Source organism: Scyliorhinus canicula, chromosome 2, assembly GCF_902713615.1.
Source record: "Scyliorhinus canicula chromosome 2, sScyCan1.1, whole genome shotgun sequence".
NCBI lineage: Eukaryota > Metazoa > Chordata > Chondrichthyes > Carcharhiniformes > Scyliorhinidae > Scyliorhinus > Scyliorhinus canicula.
In genome coordinates, this window is record NC_052147.1 from 237,795,808 (window position 1) to 237,815,234 (window position 19,427).

General features: G+C 47.0%; 1 protein-coding gene across 1 annotated transcript in view; it reads right to left on the reverse strand.

Moving 5' to 3' along the window:
- The window catches only part of LOC119962051 (inactive dipeptidyl peptidase 10-like), a 1,164,028-nt gene that overhangs the window by 883,636 nt on the left and 260,965 nt on the right, over positions 1-19,427 (reverse strand).

The following is a 19,427-nucleotide window of genomic DNA, read 5'->3' on the forward strand; positions in this document are numbered from 1 at the left end:
ATTAAGTGGCAATTTTAGCATGGCCAATCCACCGAACGTGCACATCTTTGGGGCAAAACCCATGAATACACGGGGCGAATGTGCAAACTCCACACAGACAGTGACCCAGAGCCAGGATCGAACCTGGGATCGAGGCACCGTGAGGCTACAGGGCTAACCCACTGCGCCACTGTGCTGCACAGGCATTTTGACGAACCAAGTAGGTAATATCCTCAAAGATAAGGCTACTCGGCTGGATCTACGTCAGAGAGTGAGGAAACATATGAGGTAACTTGCATGACCATGGGCAGGATTCTCAGTCAGTGGGATCCTCAGCTTCATTGACAGCATACTTACCCCCACTGATTTCCCGACGGCATGGGGTGGCCGCAATGGGAAAACCAATTTTCCGGCTTCCGGGACGGAGGATCACGCTGTAGGCGGGGGGGGGGGGGGGGGGGGGAGGGGGGCAGGGGGGGGGATGGGGGGAGGGGGAGGGGGGGGGATGGGGGGAGGGGGGGAGGGGGGGAGGGGGGAGGGGGGGGATGGGGGGAGGGGGGGAGGGGGAGGGGGGGATGGGGGGAGGGGGGGAGGGGGGGGAGGGGGGGAGGGGGGGGCACCATGCCGTGCCAAGCCAGCAAACGGGTCTGGCAGGGTGGAGAATCCACCCCTTGTCTACCGGTCACAAGAATAGAGGCTGGTTTAGCTCACCAGGCTAAATCGCTGGATTTTAAAGCAGACCAAGCAGGCCAGCAGCATGGTTCGATTCCTGTACCAGCCTCCCTGGACAGGTGCCGGAACGTGGCGACTAGGGGCTTTTCACAGTAACTTCATTGAAGCCTACTCGTGACAATAAGCGATTTTCATTTCATTTCAATACATCTGCACAACAGAATTGGTACAAATGACCAGAGTGTGTTTTTTGTACATATAAATACTCATCTTCACCATGTGAATTGTATAGGTCTCATACCTCTACCTCCACCATGAGACATTCTCCAATCTGTAGTGTGAGACAGACTTAAGGATAGATATAGCAGCTGAAAACTGGGTATTCGAGAGGTTGTGGGCCTTCAACAGTAACAAACGTGCATGTGTCACCACAAAATGCAACTCCACGGCCACGCATTTGTCTCACGCTTTATCGTCATCAAGAGAAGAACACATCACCCTGATTGAATATAGCTTGTAGAAGAATATGCCAAGTACAGCATCAGACATAACTGACATACAAACTTAACAAAGCTGTTGGACTACTAACTTTTTGCTTTAACATCAGAAACACCAGGTTATCAGAAACACCAGGTTATCAGACAAGTTATGCATTCCTATAATCAATGGTTCAGAAATTATCTTTGTAGACCTATTGTATTCAGTCAAGGATAGTGATGTATGATGAGGTAATTAACAGCAGAAGGAGGCTGACCCAAACTTGTCAGAAATTTTACAGGGGAGAGGTAGGCTAGCAGGTCAGCCTCGTCATGTCTCAGTTCAGAAGGTGAATCCTCCATCACTGGCCTCTGTTCTCAATTAGCGTCACCCAAGCTCTTGCCCCTCTTGAGGCCTGCCCCCCTGCCCCCCTTTCAAACATGATCTCAACCTCCCTCACCTCACCAGTCCCATCTCCCCCCACAGCCTGTCACCACCCCCACCGCCAGGACTTGCAATCCTGTCCCTGCCATGAGAGCCCCACACTTATCTGCTTCTGGGCTCCAGGCGTCTAGAATCTGGGTAGTCCCAGCAGTGGCCAACGCTCTTGGATGATACTGGTGAGTTCACAGAACTGATAATCAGCGTGGCCAGCAATTCTCTGAGGCAATTGTTCCTGCTGAATGAGGGGCAAATATAAACTGAATCCTGAAACCAATTGTCATAATATACATCTATGTATATAATGGAGTGCAGACAGACAGTGATTGACACACAGGATGACCAGTAAGCACACAGAACAGAGCAGCCATTCACCAGACAGGACACAACCACTATAAAGCCAGAGGGCACCAGTTTTCCCGCTCTCTCGGGACCCAGCCTCTGAGACAGTCAGAGCTCGTGAGCTGGCCAGTGCAAACACCATGTGGTAGCTAGTAAGTCTGGTCAGACTAGCATCAGGTCTCCAGTCAAGTCAGCATAGTGCCAACCCACAGTTGAGCATGTATAATAGTTTAGATGTTAAATCAAATCGTGTTGCATCTCATCAAGTGTTGGAAGTCTGGCTCTCGCTACACTGCATCAAGTGCAGTCCACATCGACACAGCCTGCCCAACACATCATGGTACCAGGTAGTGATGCTGAAAATTGACGGACATACCTTGAGTGAATCAGCATTGACCAGCAAACAGCCATCCGGTGACATGGAAAATGTCCGCCCTCCTCCGCAGCTCCGCATCACTGCAACCTCGGTGCAAATTAGAAGATCTTCAAACAAAAGTTCCAACTCTATCTCGAAACCACCGACCTCAAGGCCGCATCGGATGCCAGGAAGATCGCAGTATTCCTCTCCACAGCCGGGGACCACGCCATCCACATCTACAAATCCCTGACATTCGCTGAAGGCGAAAACAAGACTAAATTTAAATCAGTCCTGCTGAAGTTCGACAGCCACTGCGACATTGAGGTGAATGAGAGCTTTGAACGGTACGTTTTCCAGCGGAGGCTTCAGGGTAAGGATGAACCTTTTCAATCCTTTTTGACCCATCTCCGCATCCTCGCGCAGTCATGTCACTATGATTCAACAGCTGATTCCATGATCCGGGATCAGATCATTTTCGGGGTCCACTCCGATTCCCTTCGCCAGCAGCTCCTGAAAGTGAAGCAGCTCACCCTCCCCATTGCCATCGAAACGTGTGTTCTCCACGAACAATTGGTACTCCCACATCAGGACAGCAGAAATGGCAAAACTAACCTCCCACGAGGCAGAACGGGTGCAGGCCATCACACATCACTTAGGCAGGGCCTAAGTATCGACGAGAGTGCCCATTTTGCGCGCTTTTCCCGGGCTCCTGCGCATGCGTGCCACGACCGAGGGGACGGCGAGACCAACTATCAGCTGGCGCAGGTGCGTACATCGTTCCACCGCACTGTGCATGCGCATTGGCGCATGGAGCGCGCTGACGTTGGCGTCATGACGTGTCCGAATTGTGGCTCCGCCCATTTAAAGCGGCAATGTCCGGCAAAATCACAACGGTGTCTACAGTGTGGCAAGCTTGGCCACTACGCAGCCCTTTGCAGATCTGCTCCACTGCCCAGGATCCAGCGATCCCAGCCATGGCGCAGAAGCGTCCGTTCAATACAGCAGGCCATGCCAGACTCCGACCCCGACAGCCCAGCAGCTCCTGATGCTGAGTGCCTCAAATCCCCATACCGGGTGGGCATCATTACAAAGCATGCGCTGCCTTTATCCAAGATAGTGAAGCACCTCCCGATCCTGACGACGAGTGCTGTGCTGTCCTCACAGTCAACAAGGCTCACATCCGGTTCAAGCTGGACACCGGTGCACTGGTGAACCTCATCTCGAATTCTGATCTCGACACCATCCGCATCAGACCAAGCATTCTTCCACCATCCTGCCAGCTCCTTGACTACAATGGCAATGCCATTGCTGCCAGTGGCTCATGCCAACTCGGAGTTTGCAATAAGTCATTTAAAGCGACACTGCGATTTGATATCGTAGGACCTGACAGAGCATCCCTGCTCGGTGCTCGGGCCTGCAAACTCCTGAACCTGGTTCAGCGAGTCCACACCATGTCATCCTCACAGGCGACAGCCTCACCTGATGAAAACTTCCAGGCTGAAATTGATGACATCGTCACGCAGTACCACAGCGTGTTCGACGGACTGGGCACACTCCCATACCGATACAAAATTCTGCTCAAACCAAACGCCACCCCTGTGGTTCATGCACCACGTCGGGTGCCGGCACCCCTCAAAGACCGCCTCAAGCAGCAGCTTCAGGACCTCCAGGACCAGGGCATCATATCAAAGGTCACAGAACCCACGGACTGGGTCAGCTCCATGGTCTGCGTCAAGAAGCCGTCAGGGGAGCTTCGAATCTGTATCGACCCCAAAGATTTGAACCGCAACATCATGAGGGAACATTACCCTATACCAAAACGAGAAGAGTTGACCAGCGAGATAGCTTATGCCATATTCTTTACGAAGCTGGACGCCTCCAACGGGTTCTGGAAAACAGCTGGATGCATCCAGTCGCAAGCTGTGCACATTCAATAACCCGTTCGGTCGCTACTGCTACAACTGGATGCCTTTTGGCATCATCTCTGCCTCAGAGGTATTTCACCGTATCATGGAACAGATGATGGATGGTATCGAGGGGGTGCGCGTGTATGTTGACGATGTCATAATCTGGTCCACAACTCCTCAAGAACACATCGATCGCCTCAAGCATGTATTCCACAGAATTTACGAGCATGGCCTCTGACTCAACAGGGCCAAGTGCTCGTTTGGTCAATCAGAAATCAAATTCCTTGGTGACCACATCTCGCAGCAAGGCATGCGGCCAGATGCTGACAAGGTTTCGCCGATCAACGCCATGAAGACCCCAGAGGATAAGAAGGCGGTCCTCCGCTTTCTAGGTATGGTCAACTTCCTCGTGAAGTTCATTCCCAACATGGCGTCCCACACCACAGCCCTCTGCCATCTCGTCAGAAAGTCGACGGAATTCCAGTGGCTGCCCCCTCATGAGAAATAATGGCGTGAGCTGAGGGCAAAACTCACCACAGCCCCGGTTCTGGCGTTCTTTGACCCACCAAGGAGACCAAAATATCCACTGACTCGAGCCAGGATGGCATTGGGGCTTTGCTCCTCCAATGGGATGACTCCTCCTCCTGGGCCCCAGTAGCATATGCCTCCAGAGCCATGACGCCCACTGAGCAACAGTACGCTCAGATTGAGAAGGAATGCCTGGACCTCCGAAGGGAATCAACAAGTTCCACGACTATGTGTATGGCCTTCCAAAATTCACAGTTGAGACGGACTACAGGCCATTAGTCCACATAATCCAGAAGGACTTAAATGACATTACGCCCCAGTTACAACAAATCCTTCTCAAGCAATGCCGCTACGACTTTGAACTTGTCTACACGCCAAGCAAGGAACTTATTGTTGCAGATGCCCTTTCCAGCTCTATCACCACACCGTGTGAGCACACTGACTTTGAATGCCAAATCTACGCGCAGGTGCAATTCTGTGCCTCCAACCTTCTGGCCTCTGATGAGAGGGTCATTCAAATTCGTGAGGAAACGGCCAAGGAACCTCTGCTACAGCGTGCTATGCAGCACCTCACAAATGGCTGGCAGAAGGAACAGTGTCCCCAGTTTTACAACGTCAAGGACGACCTGACGGTGGTGGACGGCATCCTCATGAAGCTCGATAGAATCGTGATTCCGCAGAGCATGCGAGATATGGTGCTCGGCCAACTCCACGAGGGTCACCTTGGGGTCGAGAAATGTCAACGCAGAGCTCAGGAGGCAGTCTATTGGCCGGGCATCAGCCAGGACATTGCCAACACGGTCCTCAACTGCCCTACGTGTCAGAAATTTCAGCCAGCTCAACCTAAAGAAACGCTGCAGCAACTTGAGATAGTGACCTCCCCATGGTTCAAAGTCGGTGTCGACCTTTTCCACGCCAAGCGGTGAGACTATGTCCTCCTGGTCGACTACTTTCCCAATTACCCCAAAGTGGTGAAACTGTCCGACCTCACGTCGACGGCGGTGATTAAAGCATGCAAAGAAACATTTGCCAGGCATGGGATACCGCTCACGGTGATGAGTGACAACGGCCCCTGTTTTTACAGCCAGGAGTGGTCTGATTTTGCCCGGCGATACAACTTTCGTCACGTCACCTCCAGCCCCCACTACCCGCAGTCAAACGTGAAGGCCGAAAAAGGGGTCCATATCGTCAGGAGATTACTATGCAAGGCTGTAGACTCATGCTCCGACTTCAACCTGGCGCTGCTGGCATACAGAGCAACTGTACAGAGCTGTCCACTGGGTTGTCTCCAGCACAGAAGCTCATGAATCGCACTCTGCGAACCACGGTCCCAGCCATCCATGTTCCAGACCTTGACCACCTCACGGTCATACAAAAGATGCAGCCGTCTCGGGCCCAACAGAAATCAGCATACCACGCTCATGCCACGGATCTCCCCGAGCTGATCCCAACTGATCGTGTTCGTGTGCAGCTGCCTGATGGCGGCTGATCCGCCACAGTTGTGGTGGTCAAGCAAATGGCCCTGAGATCGTTCCTCGTCCGCTTGGCTGATGACTCCTTCCTACAACGCAACAGACGGGCGCTGCGCAGAGTTCCACGTCCGCCACCCAACCGTGATGACCCACCTCACACAATGCTTCCTCCGGACATACCCAACCATGAGGCCACCGATCTACCAGCAATCCTGCCGATCTCTGCGACCACCATATTGGCGACAGTCCCACCTATCCAAGTGCAGGCGGCCCCTGATCCACCCTTGAGGCGGTCAACCAGAATTCGTCGCCCGCCTCAAAGACTAAACTTATAGACTGAACGTTTGCACAATTTTGTTACCTCATTGTTTTGACCTCTGTAAATATAGTGTTTTACTATTTCATCTGCCCCATATCAGCACTAGCAACACCTTACTATGTATATAAGTTCATTTTAGCACATTCTGTATATAGGCACGCACATATACACATCCACACGCACATGCACCTTAATATTTATTATCTGAACACAAACAATATATTAAAAAAGGGGGGGAGATGTCATAATATACATCTATGTATATAATGGAGTGCAGACAGGCAGTGATTGACACACAGGATGACCAGTAAGCACACAGAACAGAGCAGCCATTCACCAGACAGGACACAACCACTATAAAGCCAGAGGGCACCAGTTTTCCCGCTCTCTCGGGACCCAGCCTCTGAGACAGTCAGAGCTCGTGAGCAGCAACTAGTACAAACACCATGTGGTAGCTGGTAAGTCTGGTCAGGCTAGCATCAGGTCTCCAGTCAAGTCAGCATAGTGTCAACCCACAGTTGAACATGTATAATAGTTTAGATGTTGAATCAAATCGTGTTGCATCTCATCAAGTGTTGGAAGTCTGTCTCTCGCTACACTGCATCAAGTGCAGTCCACATTGACCCAGCTTGCCCAACACATCACACATCAATCATTAATCCCCAGATTCTGGCTTTTCGAGTCCTTCCTCAAACCAATCAAAGTTCCATGGACACGAAATTGGCGAGGATGCATTCCTCAATTACATTTTCAGTGCCAAAGCCAGAAACTCCAGAATTTGAAAACTTCTGTACATTGAACCAGGATAAATGCTCAGCTTATTAGCAAGACTGTGCTGCATCAAGTGGCAAAATGACCAGTATTGAGCAGTTTTTTTTTTACCAATATAAAATGTGCAGATACTGTCCATAAATTGCATTTTTACCTGGATACCACTACCCAGCAATCAGCAATTCAACAATTGCTATTTTATATCTGCATACAGTTTTGGAGGTATACCACAGGTGCTAAAAAGGACATTTGAATGTTTTATATCAAGGGGCGTGGTGGTACAATGGCTAGCAGTACTGCCTCATAAGACCAGGGACCTTTGTTCAATTCTTTTTTTTAAATTTAGAGTACGCAATTCATTTTTTCCAATTAAGGGGCAATTTAGAGTGCTCAATCCACCTACCTTGCACATAGAACATAGAACATAGAACAGTACAGCACAGAACAGGCCCTTCGGCCCTCGATGTTGTGCCGAGCAATGATCACCCTACTCAAACCCACGTATCCACCCTATACCCGTAACCCAACAACCCCCCCCTTAACCTTTCTTTTAAGGACACTACGGGCAATTTAGCATGGCCAATCCACCTAACCCGCACATCTTTGGGCTGTGGGAGGAAACCGGAGCACCCGGAGGAAACCCACGCACACTCAGGGAGGACGTGCAGACTCCGCACAGACAGTGACCCAGCCAGGAACCGAACCTGGGACCCTGGAGCTGTGAAGCATTTATGCTAACCACCATGCTACCGTGCTGCCCCACATCTTTGGGTTGTGGGGGCGAACCCACGCAAACACGGGAAGAATGTGCAAACGCCACACGGACAGTGACCCAGAGCCGGGATTGAACTTGGGACCCCAGCGCCGTGAGACTGCAGTGCTACCACTGCGCCACCGTGCTGCCCTTGAGTTCAATTCTGACCTCAGGTGACTGTGTGGTGTTTGGACGTTCTCACCGTGTCTGTCTGCGTTTCCTCCAGGTGCTCTGGTTTCCTCCCACTGTCCAAAAGTGGGCAGTTTAGATGGATGAGACATGCTAAATTGCCCCTTAGTGTCCAAAGATGTGCACATTATTTGGGGTTATGGGATTATGGGGATAGGACGAAGGAGCCGGCAGACACTCTTTCCCACGGTGGAGGGGTCAGGGACCAGGGGGCATAGGTTTAAGGCCCATGGGGCAAAGTTCAGAGGAGATGTGTGAAGCAGGTTTTTTACGCAGAGGGTGGTGAGTGCCTGGAATGTGTTGCTAGGGGAGGTTGTGAAAGCAGCGACATTAACAGTGTTCAAAAGGCATTTTGACAAATACATGGATAGGTTGGGTATAGAGGGATATGGCACAAGGGAGTGCCGAGGGTTTTGGACAAGGTTGGTATCATGACTGGTACAGGCTTGGATATTCACCCTGTAAAGACTCCAATTTTCTTGCACAACTACCAAGATCACATTGGGCAGGACATCCCACAGGTAAAATGTAATTATAATTTCAGAAATAGACATTTGCCTTTTTGCTATCATTAATTTCTTCTTTACGTTTAGTGCCAAAACACACTTCTGGAAGATTTGTCTTTTGTATAGAAACTCTGTGGGATTCAATAACATTGCAGCATTATTTGCATTTATAATCCATTTAGCTTGTTATCTCCTTTTGTTCTATCATAAATAAATTGAATAATAAAGATAAATCACATCCTGACATGAAGAGCACTGTAAATAAAGCAAAAAACAACGGTTGTTGCAATTGGTGCTCTGATTAAGTTCCTTGAAGATGTTGCTTTTATTTGCTCTTTGGATTCCACGGGCAATTGCATTGATCATTGCATCTTGTTGTTGCTGCTTCTTATTGTTAAACTCTTTGTTGTCGCGGCAAAGAGAAAGAATAAGAGGTGCCATATGTCGAGTGTGTATAACTTAGTGCAAGGGGTTCATTTCCAAGATGTTGCTCAAACCGGGTACAATGGTGAACTCCACAGAAGCCCGTGAAATGCTCCGACGATGTAATTGTATAATTGCACCAGCCAATGGTGTTATTCTGATGCATAACACCCCTCTCTCATTACTACTTTCGTGCCTCGATCACTTTATCACAGATCCAACACATTATGCCATAACTAACATTTCTATGTTACGGATATATATATATACGCATGAGTAAGATGGTCTCTTGAGTGGACTTCTGACTCGTTTTGGCAAAACACAATGTTCAGGAACTTGGCTCTTCGGGATACTAGAGAACTGGTCAGTGTTACATCTGACAAAACCAACTCAGGAACTGCCTCTGGTTGTGTGGTTGATTCTGTCGTCACAGATGCCATAATTTTGGCAGTTGTAATCCTCAAGTCGGGTGTCACTGTCCATATCCTCCGTGGTGAAAAAATATGGTCTAAATTCTGTACACTCACTACGTCCAGACGATAATGGGTTAGTGTGCTGACACAAAATTCATTTATCATCAGATTGTACAGTGTATGAAATCGGAAGCGTCTTGGCTAATACAATTGCTGGAGTTCATTTTTCACCTGAGGTGTAGCTTCTTACAAGAACATGTTCCCCACAGTCAAATACTGCTTTTGGAATGTTGTTCCCTTCCAGCCACTTGTGCCTGATATTATTGGCTGACTATCTCTGAAGTTGAATGAAGAGTCAATAGGTCGAAATGTGTGTGTAGTTTCCTTTTGAACATTGGTATAGCCAGTGAGCTTTGTGGTTGTTGAATGTGCAGTGTTTCTGTATATCACTAGAAAGTTATTGACACGTTTAGGTGCAGAACCTTTATCTCTCAAAATCTTCATTGTGCCCTTGAGCGATTGAACAAATGTTCAGTTGAGCAATTGGTAGCTGGATAGTGGGGGACAGATTTGATATGGCAGATGCCACATCCCTTCAGGTAGTCTTAGAATTTGATGTGAACTGAGTACCATTATTGCTCATGAGTTGTTCAGGTCACTTGAATCTTGCAAATACCTCATCAAACTTTTCTATGATCTGTTCTGTAGTTGCCGTTTTAATGATGGCAACCTTTGGCCACTTCGAAAGCGCATCAAACATGAACAAAAACAGGTGTCCTTTAACTGGTCCAGCATAGAACATAGAACATAGAACAGTACAGCACAGAACAGGCCCTTCGGCCCTCGATGTTGTGCCGAGCAATGATCACCCTACTCAAACCCACGTATCCACCCTATACCCGTAACCCAACCCCCCCCCCCCCCCTTTAACCTTACTTTTAAGGACACTACGGGCAATTTAGCATGGCCAATCCACCTAACCCGCACATCTTTGGACTGTGGGAGGAAACCGGAGCGCCTGGAGGAAACCCACGCACACACGGGGAGGACATGCAGACTCCGCACAGACAGTGACCCAGCCGGGAACCGAACCAGGGACCCTGGAGCTGTGAAGCATTTATGCTAACCACCATGCTACCGTGCTGCCCTGTATTCTTTGTCGTGGCCTGTTGCACCATTCCCATAGATGCAAAGGGTGTAGTGGAAGAACATTTTACAACACAGCGCATGATTGGCATAACCCCACCTACTCCTCTACCTGAGCATCCAATCCAGGCCACCAGAAATAGCCTTTTGTCAACTACTTCATTCTAACTACAACCGGATTGTCATTGTGCAGCTGTTCCAGGATTCTATTTCATAGATATTGCGGAATGATTACCGTAGTAACCATTGCAACAATACTCCATTTTGTACTGTCAACTCAAGTTGCCTGGTAAGATATGATGTGGAGATGCCGGCGTTGGACTGGGGTGATCACAGTAAGAAGTCTTACAACACCAGGTTAAAGTCCAACAGGTTTGTTTCAAACACTAGCTTTCGGAGCGCAGCTCCTTCCTCAGGTTCACCTGAGGAAGGAGCAGTGCTCTGAAAGCTGGTGTTTGAAACAAACCTGTTGGATTTTAGCCTGTTGTTGTAAGACTTCTTACCTGGTAAGATAGTGTTTGAGATCTGAATTCATTCTGTGCTCTTGTATTAGAGTGCCTTTTTGAATCATGTCCAATACCTTCCCTATCACCGGATCTATTCAGGTAGATTTCCGCACCTGATAAGACATTACCCGAACATTTTCCACATGAGACAGATTGAATATTTCGTTAAAGTGTTCTGCAGATTCATCCTTATGTTTTTGGTCTTATTGATTTTCAGCGGCAGTCTAAACAAAGCCACCACATTCATGTGCCCGACTTGAGGACTACAACTGCTGAAATTACATAATCTGTTGTGAAAGAAACATTTACATAACCAGAGACAGTTCCTGAGTTGGTTTCGTTGGATGCAAGACTGGCCACTCCTAGTACCCCTAAGAGCCAAGTTCCTGAACATTGTGTTCTGCCAAAATGAGAGACGTCCACCCAAGAGACTGTCTTACTAATCTACATATGTATCCTTAACCTAACATTATTCAATGACATAATCATATGTCCAACGTTGTAATTGACTAGTAGCGAGCAAAGGAGTCCCCTTATGCAACCTAAAAAAATTGTTAAGAAATGAAGGGCAGTCAATAGACTAAATTGACAGCCAAATAAATAATGGTGGAACCTTCGAATACCAAATATAATGATCAGAGTTTCTTTGTTGGGTTGATCACAGTTGGACTCAGCACTAGTCAATGTCCTGGAAGCAAATGCCATTGGTTGCTCCTCGTCTGAAGGCATTATGTTCAAGACAACTGCTCTAAACCTATCGGGTGATGTGCTGCAAGCAAGCTGCAACTTCAGTTTTGGGCTTTAATGGATCAATAACTCTGTGTCCTGTAATTTGTTTTGGCATTTTGGTAATATCTGCAGTGTTTATCGATGTCCAGATAAACACTGGTGTGTGGCACCATTGGGGAAGGTTACCCCTGCACCCCCCCAACCCCCAATGTAGTATTGAAATGAGATGGTGACACAGGAGGATTCATGGGTCTGGCAGTATGGTGCTGTCCATGAAGACCAGCTTGACATGGAAATGGAGGGCAGGCATTGGTCTGCCCAGCAGACCAATCATTAGGATAGAAGGTTTTGCTGCGCTCATCTTGAAGTCTCTTGCAAACTGAGGACCGTCTACTGCATGCCACTTTTTAACAAATCGAGTTTAACTGCGATGTAATTTCCAGCAAGACTGGATGGTTTGACAAGATTTGATAACAGATATATTTTCAAGTTCCTGATGAACTGGGGATGTTCCTGCTCCCGCCAATAACATTTTGTCTCCTTTAATAGCATTAAATCTTGAATATAAACTTTACTCCAATGGAATGCAACCTCAAATTCCACAATTATCCTTCGATTATCTTTAAATTAGACTATTGTGTAGATTAGATGAATTATTTCTAATCATCATAACAAAATGTGATTATCACGCAGAGATACAAATTGACACATGAAAAGTAAGAATAATAATGGGACTCTGTGAGTCAGTAGAATGACATAGTAATTGGAAGGATTCTGTTTCATTATGTCACATACAAAATTAGTTTTTGTTCATGCCATGCCACTGTTTAATAGCATGAGCTGCATAGTCTGTGGCACACTCTTAATTATGACTGCACTTTACTCCTCTGGTGGACAGCTCCAAAGGATTTCCACATCACAATGGGAAATGCTTGAACAAATATACCTGAGTGGTGTCTGAAGAAGCATCAATGTGGTTATGAAAGTGCCTTTAGTGGGGTATGTATGGATTAGCGCCCTGTACTGAAGAAAGTAATGCTTTAAGACAGGATAGTGAGTAATCTACAAGGGAAATCTTAATAAATTTATTCTTTAAGGGTTGCAGCCAAATTATAATGGCATCCTGAAAGCATGCCAGCAATATATTTAAATGTTGCGCTGAATATTTATTGGACATTGTTAGCCTCTATCCACCACTGCATAAAATTGTCTTAAATATAGAAAATACAAGTGAATATATGTCAGCCTGATCATCAGTTCGAGTATCAACATGGATTGCAGAGAGAAATTCGACCTAACTTACTCTATAAATTACACCAAATTCAGAAACTAAGATTATAGTTTACTCATTATTTGCTCACTCTTATCGTGCTATATCCATTCTCATTAATTAACATTCCGTGGGGTTTGGTTTGATAATCCAAACTGGTTCATTTTTGGGTTGTAGGCATTGCTGGCATGACCCACTTCAGTATGAAGGTACACCCACAGTACTCATCAAGATGCAGTTACAGGAGCCAATGACAATGAAGCAACTGCAAAATACTTCCCAGTCATGATGGTACATAATGTGCAGGGAAATCTTCTGTTGGTGTTATGCCTATCCACCAGCCACCTTTATCATTCTACATGGCAGATATCACAAGTTTGTGAGATGCTGTTGAAGAAGCCTTGGCAAGTTGCTACAGTGCATTGTGTGAATGGAACACTGCCAGTGGTGAAGGGGGTGAATGGGCCTCTTGAGTGTTGGACAGCTACACTCACCTAAGCAAGTAGGGAGTATTCTATCACATTCCTGACTTGTGGTGCAAAGACTTCGGGGAATCTGGAGCTATGTCATTTATTACAGAATACTCAACCTCTGAAGTGACATGGAGGGTGAAGGTGTAAAATGCTGTGGGTGGGGGAAACAATTGTCACTAAGTTGGCACTAAGTTGACCTCGGGGCTTTAAAGATCCATGAGGGTGGATGGGGGTCATGAGATGGCATCATGACTCTAGAGGCCGTGGATGTGAATGAGGGGGCTGGAAATGACGTGGTGCATATGAGAAGACAATAGGGGTAAGTGGGGGAACAGTATGAAATTGGGGTTTGGGAGGCCTGAGTTGGCATGAGTTGCTATGTATTGACATGGGAAGTGGGTGTGGGGGAGTGAGAGGGTGTCTGAGGGTCTGAGGGCCTAACGTTTCAACGAACGCCCGGAACGAAGTTGCATAGAATTGAGGCCGGCCTTTTAAACAGCCCTTCACAGCACTCAACAGCACCTTCAGCCACTTCCAATCTGTATCTGGGGTCATTGGACCAGATTCCACCCGTGCCCCCCGCCCCCCCCCCCCCCCCCCCCCCCCCCCAGAATGAAGATCCGGACATTCAGGGCACTATTTCCACCGAGACAGGGTGCGGCAAGCCTGGAAATTTCTCAAATCCCGCTGCCCAACCCAGGAACAAAAATCTAGGCCGAAGACTCATCCACAATGTGATAGGATTGGAGTCACACACAAGCCAGACCAGGGAAAGTAAATTTCCTTCCCTAACGGACATTAATGAACAAGATGGGCCTTGAACAACAATCGTCGCATTTTATGGTCACTATTATGATACTAGTTTATTTTCAGTAAGAAGTCTTACAACACCAGGTTAAAGTCCAACATCTTTGTTTCAAATACTAGCTTTCGGAGCACGGCTCCTTCCTCAGGTGAATGAAGGTATGTTCTGGTGTTGTAAGACTTCTTACTGTGCTCACCCCAGTCCAAAGCCGGCATCTCCATATCAAGTTTATTTTCAAATAGATTTATATTTACTTAACAGAGTTTAGATTCCCCAACTGACCATGTAAGGTGCCAGTAGGGCACCTGGTGAACTTGTAATGAGCCCAAACCATTTGAAGGCTGCACCTCATTACCATTTGGACAGTTGGTTGCAGTTGGAGGTTACGCACCTTGACGCAATCCCACTAGGGGAATTTCTGGGCAGCACAGGTGGCATCCAAGTTGCAAAAAGGTAGATGGAGGGGGATCCTTTTGTCTTGAGTGGAGAACATAGAACATAGAACATTACAGCGCAGTATAGGCCCTTTGGCCCTCGATGTTGCACCGTCCTGTAAAACCCCTCTAAAGTCCCTCTACACTATTCTATTATCGACCATATGCCTATCCAATGACCATTTGAATGTGTTTAGTGTTGGCGAGTCCACTACTGTTGCAGGCAGGGCATTCCATGCCCTTACTACTCTCTGAGTAAAGAACCTACCTCTGACATCTGTCCCATATCTATCTCCCCTCAATTTAAAGCTATGTCCCCTCATGCTGGACATCACCATCCGAGGAAAAAGGCTCTCAATGTCCACCCTATCTAATCCTCTGATCATCTTGTATGCCTCAATTAAGTCACCTCTTAACCTTCTTCTCTCTAACGAAAACAGCCTCAAGTCCTTCAGCCTTTCCTCATAAGATCTTCCCTCCATACCAGGCAACATCCTTGTAAATCTCCTCTGTACCCTTTCCAATGCTTCCACATCCTTCCTATAATATGGTGACCAGAACTGCACACAATACTCCAAATGCGGCCGCACCAGAGTTTTGTACAACTGCAAAATGACCTTATGGCTCCGAAACTCAATTTCTCTACCAATAAAAGCTAACACACCGTACGCCTTCTTAACAACCCTCTCAACCTGGGTGGCAACTTTCAGGGATCTATGGCCATGGACACCGAGATCTCTCTGCTCGTCCACACAACCAAGAATCTTACCATTAGCCCAGTACTCTGTCTTCCTGTTATTCCTTCCAAAATGAATCACCTCACAATTTTCTGCATTAAACTCCATTTGCCACCTCTCAGCCCAGTGCTGCAGCTTATCTATGTCCCTCTGTAACTTGTAATATCCTTCTGCACTGTCCACAACTCCACCGACTTTAGTGTCATCTGCAAATTTACTCACCCATCCTTCTACGCCCTCCTCCAGGTCATTTATAAAAATGACAAAACAGATCCTTGTGGTACACCACAAGTAACTGGACACCATTCAGAACATTTCCCATCAACCACCACCCTTTGTCTTCTATCAGCTAGCCAATTTCTGATCCTAACGGCTAAATCACCCTGAATCACATGCCTCTGTATTTTCTGCAAAAGCCTACCATGGGGAACCTTATCAAACGCTTTACTGAAATCCATATACACCACATCAACTGCTTTACCCTCATCCAAGTAGAATAGAGCCTGATTAGTAGAGCCTGAGAACTTATCCTGGCTCTGAGAAAGATTTAAAAAACAATTTAAAGTACTGTTTTTGAAAACTCACCATTATTCTTAGAATTCCCCCTATACCAAAAAGGGCCGACATTCTAAATGGTGAACAGGGATTCTCACTCCCTGACTCCGATGCACGCTTCCGTGGGTGCTATCCAGGTCAAACTATATTTTCAAGTTATCCCCCGGTATAACCCATACCTTCACCGAAGACTTTATCTACTTACCACTTAGTAGCATCGATCCTGGGTCCCGTATTGCTAAGTAAGTAAAGTAGACTTTAGGAATAACCACTATTTCAGGTTAAATTAAGTTATTTTATTATTATATTTTTTCTTTTAAAAGCTGCAAACACTTTCTTTACAGAACGGTAAAAAGATCTTGCTTCTGGATCCTGCTGGTTGGTTGAAGGGACCTTCAGGCCCACCTTGACAATCAATCTTCTTTAAAGTCTGGTCTTCTTGAGATATATTCGCTGGTTAGCTTGGTTGCTGTGTCTTGTCGATCCATGTACTGAGCTATGAGAGCTGGCTCTGCTAGCTATCTCTCAGCTGACTCTGACTCCTGTTTAAATTCTAGTCTTCCTTAGATGTATAGCTGTTTAAGCTCGGCTGCTTGTCTCACCTTTCCCATGACCGAGCTGGCTAAGCTGAATATGCTTCTCTCCTCTCTCCGAGTTCTCCTCTCCTTCTGCTTCTGCTCCCTGGATTTATATTCTCTTTCTAGTAGTTATTCAGTTTTTATGACCTTATTGTAAATTAACTTATTTCACTTTGATTGTAAAAAGTATCTTTGATCTAAACATTCTAATATGAAATGAAATGAAATGAAAATCGCTTATTGTCACGAGTAGGCTTCAATGAAGTTACTGTGAAAAGCAACTAAGTATTCATTTTGGGCATAACCTCACCTCTCAGATCTGATTACATTGTCCTTTGTGATGTTCAAAGTTCCTTTGTGATATTCAAAAAATGCTTTGTTTTCAAGAGGTGTTACTTTTCATAGTATTTACAGTGCAGTAGGAGGCCATTCAGCCCATCGAATCTGCACCGGCTCTTGGAAAGAGCACCCTACCCAAGGTCAACACCTCCACCCTATCCCCATAACCCAGTAACCCCACCCAAGACTAAGGGCAATTCTGGACACTAAGTGCAATTTATCATGGCCAATCCACCTAATCTGCACATCTTTGGACTGTGGGAGGAAACCGGAGCACCCGGAGGAAACCCACGCACACATGGGGAGGATGTGCAGACTCCACACAGACAGTGACCAAAGCCGGAATTGAACCTGGGACCCTGGAGCTGTGAAGCAATTGTGCTATCCACAATGCTACCGTGCTGCCCTGTCATTTTAATAGTTTAATTCCTGTCATTTCAATAGTTTAATTTTCCAATTGTCCCCAGCTCAAAACTTTGACTTTGATTTTGGCTTTAAATCATCGGACAAAAAGACGTAGGACCAAACGACGTGCGGACAAAAAGACGTAGGATCAAAAGACGTGGACGAAGTGACGTTGGACGAAGTGACATCGGACGAAAAGTCAGGTCATGCTGTTACCTATCCTGACAGATGACGGTCTGTTAGTCAAGGAACCAGCTGCACAGGGAGGGATCACGTCCAAGATTACAGAGTTTGGTTATTAGTGTGTCGGGATAATGGTTGAAGACAGAGCTGTAGTCAATGAACAGCAGTCTTAGGTGTCCTTGTTGTCGAGGTGTTCGAGTGTTGATTGTCGGGCCAGAGAGATAACATCTGCTGTGGATCGGTCGCAGTGATAGGCGAATTGCAATGGATTGAGACCGTCTGGGAGGCTGGCATTGATCCATCTCATGACTAGCCGCTCAAAACATTTCATGATAACAGACGTCAGGGCCACCGGTCGGTAGTCGTTGAGACACGCTACCATATTCTTCTCTGGTACTGGTATTATGGTGGTCTTCTTGAAGGAAGTGAAGACCTCGGAGTGTATAAATGAGGTGTTGAAGATCCCTATAAATACACTCGCCAGCTGGTCTGTGCTGGTTTGAGTGCTCGCCAGGGACTCCGTTAAGGTCTGTCACTTTCCACAGGTTCACTTTCAAGAAGGCAGCTCTTACCGTCGAGGCTGTAATAGTTGGTATGGGTGTGTCCAGGAATGTTGGGGCGGGTGGCACTGATGTATTGGCCGACTGTTCAAAGCAGGCATAGAACTTGTTCAGTTCATTGGGGAGGGATGCTCCAGCCCTATAGATTCCACCTGGTGTTGCTTTGCAGCCTGTGATCTTGTTTGAGCCCGCCATAATCATTGTGGGTTTTTGTGTCGTTGGCCTGGGACTCTAGTTTGACCCGGTATTGTCTTTTGCCATCGCAGATGGCTTTCCGTGCATTGTACATGGATTTCTTATAGAGGTCAGGGTTGTCAGACTTGAATGCCTCCATCCGGGACTTCAGCAGGGAGTGAACCCTTTGGTTGAGCCGAGGTTTCCGATTGGGGAACACCTGTATTTCTTCTTAGGGGCAATTTAGCGTAGCCAATCCACCTACCCTGCACATCTTTGGGTTGTGGGGGTGAGACCAGGCAGACACGGGGAAAATGTTCAAACTCCACATGGCCAGTGACCTGGGGTCGGGATCAAACCTGGGTCCTCGGCGCCGTGAGGCACCAGTGCAAACCACTGCACCACCATGCCACCCTGGCTTCTCAAAGATAAGGAGGAAGGTGTATGAATGCTGTGTGACCGGACTGACTTTGGTCAAAAGACAATCTGTGGCATTCTGTTACCCATTTGGTTTCAAAATGTCATGAAGGTTGTAAATGTTATAGGTCCTCAGCAAACGTTTGGAATGGGCCTACTGCCGGACTGAGGGGTCTGCAGACAGCTGTGGGGAACTTTACGAAGATCACAGTGTTGGCAACAACACTGTTTTCCTACCACTTTTGAGATGCTATCATGGACTTGGGCCCAAGTTTGCTTGACCAAAAGAAAGTTTTTCCTTTTCAACTGCCAGGACTATTGATCAATGATTCGGATGCACAGAATTTGATGGAATACCTTTCATTTAATTCAAGAGGTTATTTTTTTAACATATGGAAGCTATTAAAAGAAAAATACAGCACATCATAGAATTTGTAATTGCTCTGGTAAAGCTGATTGTATATCCACAGGTGACTGCGCTACCACCAGAAAGGCCACATACTTATTTGTATGTGGTGCTGAGAAACAAAGGTAGCTTGTTGGAGAAATAGTGACAATGCTGCAA